The sequence below is a fragment of the Tupaia chinensis genome, unplaced genomic scaffold, assembly GCF_000334495.1.
Source record: "Tupaia chinensis unplaced genomic scaffold, TupChi_1.0 Scaffold000627_1, whole genome shotgun sequence".
In the NCBI taxonomy this organism is placed as follows: Eukaryota; Metazoa; Chordata; class Mammalia; order Scandentia; family Tupaiidae; genus Tupaia; species Tupaia belangeri.
In genome coordinates this window covers 682,195-687,721 of record NW_006160147.1, presented here as the reverse complement: position 1 = coordinate 687,721, position 5,527 = coordinate 682,195, and the positions used below count along the sequence as shown (strand labels likewise).

Below are 5,527 nucleotides of genomic sequence, written 5' to 3'. Positions count from 1 at the left end.
GTTGGGCCTGAGTTTGCCGCTGCTGCCTCTCTGAGAGCGCTTCAGCCGGGAGCAGAAGGCGGAGACCCCCGCGCCGCCATCTTTACTCCTCCCGCCACTAGCACCGCCCGTACGCTCCCTCGGCTACAATACGCAGGCGCTGCCTGAGCTGCGGGTCATCACGGGACTTGTAGTGAGCCACCGCCCCTGAGGGTACTCCGTGGCCATAGGAGAACTACAAATCCCTAGATGCATCAGAAACGAGGCGAGGACCTGCAGTGCCCTCCTTCGCCGCGGGGTCACCTTTGCCCTAAAGCTGGAACTGTGTCCTGGACCGACGTCAGTCTCTTCCTCTGGGCATTTTGGGAGTCGTAGTTTATACCTGTTGTGACTACTAACTAATCTTAGCGCCCTAATGATCGCATTAGTTTTGTAGAGTGGAAAGGGGTAGTAATTATCTCTATTTTCTAGTGGGGAGAACTAGACTTGAAGTGCTGGACTCGAATCCATGTCCTGGTTCTAAAGCTAGAGTTTCATTAGCAGTTACTAATCACAGTAAACGTGAGTAATCTCGGAGGGGAGAAACATACACACACACATACGGTATAGCACGTTTTACACAAGCGTTTCAAACATGACACTTACTCCAAGCCCGGAAAAGATTTCAAAGAAAAGGATGCATTCAGATGTAGTAGAAAGAGCTTGAGCTTTTAATTTAAATTGAATCCACATCCATATTCAAGTTTCTTGACTTCTCTGAGCCTGTTTTCTTAAGTGTAAAATGGGAAATAATAATACCTCCCGGGAGAGTCGTGCAGATCAAATAAGATAATATATGCAAGACTGTCTGGTGCTATCTCTGGCACACATTAGCTCCCAATAAATATTAATTTCCCTTCTTTCTCTTCCTTCTCTACTCCTTTTATGACTCTTAAATTCTTAGACAAAATGGATGTCTTGTCTTCCATCTTTTTTTCCAAAGCTACTGAAAGATACTATGAAGCATTCTAGACTCCTAAGGTAGGAAGTAAGATATTTTCCTATTCACCATGAAATCAGTAATGAAATCTATCTGATTGATTTAATTGGTTTATTATTATTGGTTGGTTATTGATTTATTACTATCCAGGGCCTTAGCCTTGGACAAAATTAAATGTGTTACCCATAATGAAGAAGAATATTTACAAGTATTTTGTCTTTTTTTGTTTGTTTATTTATTTACTTACTTATTTAAGATATAAAGATTTATTGGTTTATTTACCTTCATTTGCTATTATAATTATTTTTTAATTTGACCAGAGAGAGAAAGTGAAAAAGCAAGTCACCAGGTCCAGGACTTGAACTGCAGTCAGCAATATGAGAGTCCAGCATCTTAACCACCATGCTGCTTGCCAGTCCCAGTACTTTGTTCTTTAGACTTTTCTTCATGTTTGAAATTATTTATTGAAAATGTTGCAAAAATTATTACAGCATTGTAAAGGGAAACTTTATTATATTTTATTCTGTGAACATTTTCCTGTTCCTCAGAGTTCCTTGAAATGAACTGCAAATCATAGAATGAGAAAATAAATGAGTCAGCAAATCGAAAGCCTCAAATGAAAAGGGGCATATAAATGCAAACTATGAATAACACTGTGGCTATCCACCATATGCTTTTGTTGTGTAGTCTTAAATACCTTAGAAATACTAATTAAGCCTTACAACATCTTTCCAACAATGAATAGCAATGTGTATAAAAATAATCAAGATGTGATAGTATATATGTACATTATATAACCTTATTTTCTTCTTTCTTCACTACATGCATTTATTCAGTCACCACAGAACTTGTTATGTCTCATTTACTGCAATTAAAAATTCTTTATGAAATTTACTTTGTAACTTGTCAACATGAGACCTCTTCTTATTCCAGCTCAGTCTTGCTGATAATTAAAATTACCCACAAGGTCATAAATAGAACCCTCCCTAAAGAATAAAGGAAACGTTGATATTAAATCAGATAGGAAGGAACGCTCAGCTAAAAGCCTAACCCTCTTCATAAACCTCATGCTTTTTTTTTTTTTTTTTTGAGAGAGAGATTTTTGCTGTAGGACACCTGCACTCGCCAGAGAGACAGAGACATAGAAAGCGAGAAATCACCCCTCCCCCCCAGGGAGGATGACCACGCCACAATCCCTTCTCTTCCATCTCCTCTTGGGATTTTGGACATGCATGCACATGCACCCAGCATGCATTTTTTAAACTGCTGGGTCTGGGACTCAAACCACATGAGAATTGACTACATGGGGGTCCAGTGATGTAAACGTTACTGTCATCTGCTGGTCCCCCTCATGCATCATTTTAATGTTATATTCTTGGTATACTACACACACACACACACACACACACACACACACATACACACACATATATGTTCATTATATAAACTTTATATTTTACTACATACTGGTCTTCTGATAGGAATTTTAAACAGGAGTAGATTTTTCAAGGATTAGTAATGTTCTATTTCTTTTGGCTATAGTCTTTTTATATTCAGAATCTGGAAACAAGAAATATCTGGTTCCAGTTATATACATAAGCTAAAATTGCCTAAATTAAATTCTTACCTCCTCAAGAAGTATGAGTTTAAAATTTAACAGAAAGAATTCAATCTCAATGCTAAGAGATAGAGAGTACCTCTTTACCATTCCTGTTTTATGTGTTTTTTTCCTCCCCCCCCCTTTTTTTTGGTGGTGGTAAGAGTATAATACCCTCTTTTAAGATTTTACAGAAAAGAAAGTAGCTATGTTTCTTGAATTATTTAAATGTATATTTACCTAAAGGGAGAGGATAGTTGTATCACATTGTAATGTGATTATTAAAATAGTAATAATTAGCATATTCTGTTGATAATTTAACTGGCTCGGCCAGAAAAAAAAATATGTATGTGTATAATATATATACACACACATACATATATATGTATATATACACACATATATGTATTAATATATACACACATATATGTATGTACTCACACACATATGTATATAAAACCAAAATGTTTATGTATCTATAATGATTTGAACTTTTCAGAGTTAAAGTCAGATCCAGCCTCAGTGGTGCACAGGTAGCCCCACTGCTTGGGAGACTGGAAGCTTCAGGAGAGGTCCAGGTTCCATTCTCAGGCCAAGCTCTGTGCCCTCACACGTATGTAATCCTGGCTAGTCAGGATGCTAAGGTAGGATGATTATGACACAGTGAGACCCTGTCCAAAGAAAACAGAAAACAAACAAAAAAATTATCTTTCTCGCTTTCTCTCTCCACCCCCAAAGGAAAAAAGATTAAAGTCATAAAAGATTTTTTCAAAGCATCATTCTTCCAACCAGGGCTCTCTGGGAATAAATTTACGCAATCAGTTCGTTAAATAAATATATTAGTTTAAATTCCTAAATAGATACTCTGTTCTAAGGAAAAATCTTTTATATGGTGAGTAGATCCTTCCCAATAATCAAATATACAAATAAATATTATTTTGTGCTTTTAAAGGTGTACTAAGTGAGCCAACCATGATGCATTCTTGTATCCAATGAAACTTTAAAAAATAACAATTTTCCATTCCCTTAAAAAACAAATTGTAATATTAGACTACTCCATTTTTTTAAAGCAATGACACCTGTAGACAATTTATGAAAATCTTTCAGCCTGTCCTCTATTTCCACCAGTTAACATATCACCCTCTGGTGGACAAATGAAAATTGTACACTTACAGTGTGAGGTCCTTTCCTTTCCTTTCCTTTCCTTTCCTTTCTTTTCCTTTCCTTTCCTTTCTTTTCCTTTCCTTTCCCTCTTTTCTTTCTTCTCTTCTCTCTTTTTTCTTTCTCTCTGCCTCTCTCTTTCTTTTCCTGTATTTCCTTCCTCTCACTTTCTTTTCTTTCTCTTCCTTCCTCCTTTTCTTCCCTTTCTGTTACCAAAGCTATCGGTATTTGCTTGTTTTATCATACCAGCTCTCCTTTTCACCATACCCAATACAGCTCTTGCTCTTGTCAAGAGACATTTTAAAATTTTTTAAAATTGAATTTTATTTATTATTATTATTGTTTAATTTGACCAGAGAGAGAGAGAAAAATGGAAAGTGAGAAAGCAAGTTGCCAGGTCTGAGACTCGAACCGTGGTCAACCATGTGGGAGTCCAGCATCCCAACCATCATGCACCTGCTGGCCCATCAAGAGACATTTTTAAGACCTGTTTCTCGGAGACCACCCAAAGGTATGACCAATTCAGTTCTGAAGACAGAATTGAGATAGAATTACAGTTGGAGTAGGAAGAAAATAATGGAAAACATTAAAACAGTAGTATGATAGAAGACACTTCACTAAAATGAATAAATGCTAACAATAAGTGTAAAACCCTAATAGGTAGCTGGGATTTAGATTGAATCACAGCAGAATTCTTTGTGTTTATTTAATAATTTCTTAATCATTCACAAGGTGTTTTAACTGGTTCATTCCTACAAGTGAAGTGAAAGACCCCAGGACAGAATCACGGACTCCTAGTGAATATGCGGGCCCCTCCAGGAGAGAACACAAACCATGCAGTGGTCCTGGGAGCCACCGGCTACTTGACGCCAATTTGAGCTAAATGATGAAACTGCTACAGTGGCCAAAGCTTTGTTAGTTTACAAGTTTAGGAAGACTCTTTACTTTTGTACCACAACTTATTCTAAACTGGAATAAGATGAGCCGTGCTAAGAGTACTGATATGAGGGTTGTTTTGATTTCCCACTCATAGATTTCCCAAAGGGGAGTCATGTCTCCTAGATTCAAGTGAGGTGTGAGCCATTTTTTTTTTTTTTAGAGGTTTTTGTCTTAGGGCATATGTGCTCTCTGGAGAGACAGAGATAGTGAGAGGGAAAGTGAAAAATCACGTTTCCCAGGGGGGATGGCCATGTCGCAATCCTTTCTCTTCCATTTCCTCCCAGGATCTTGGGCACAGTCCCACACACACTCAGCTTGAGTTTCAAGCCACTGGGTCCAGGACTCGAACGACTGTCGACTATGTCGGAGTACATCAATGTAACAGCTACATCATCTGCTGGTCCCAGGTGAGCCATTGTTTAGTTCTTGTGGAACATTCATCTTTTGCAATGACAGCTCTGAAGTCAAGGCTGGCTAGTTATTAATAAACATGCACTTTCTGGGTCAGAAAGTACACTTCCAGATTAGAAGACAGCTTACAAGTCACCTATTCCACACTTCCACCCGATGCAAGAATCCCTATTACACTTACGAATGATTACCTAATTTTCACTTGAACTCATCCAGTGTGGAAAGAATTCACTACTTCCCATTTACCTATTTCAGTCTTCAGTTCAATTGATAGAATGCTCTTATAAAAAAAAAAAAAAAAAAAAAAAAAAAAAATTAAGAATTATTTATCTAATTTTTTAATTTATTCATTCATTTATTTTAATTTGACCAGCGAGAGAGAGGGAAAGTGAGAAAGCAAGCCACCAAGTCTGCAACAGGAACCATGGTCCGCCATGTGGGAGTGTCTAGCTCCTTAACCA

The 5,527-nt window shown here is 37.6% G+C and overlaps 1 protein-coding gene across 1 annotated transcript in view; it reads right to left on the bottom strand.

Annotated features, from left to right (window-relative positions):
* The window catches only part of PPP1R12B (protein phosphatase 1 regulatory subunit 12B), a gene marked incomplete in the record, with an annotated part of 227,306 nt that extends 227,215 nt beyond the window's left edge, over positions 1–91 (bottom strand). The window contains 1 exon segment of the mRNA XM_006159146.2: positions 14–91.
* Between the last annotated feature and the right edge of the window lie 5,436 nt (positions 92–5,527).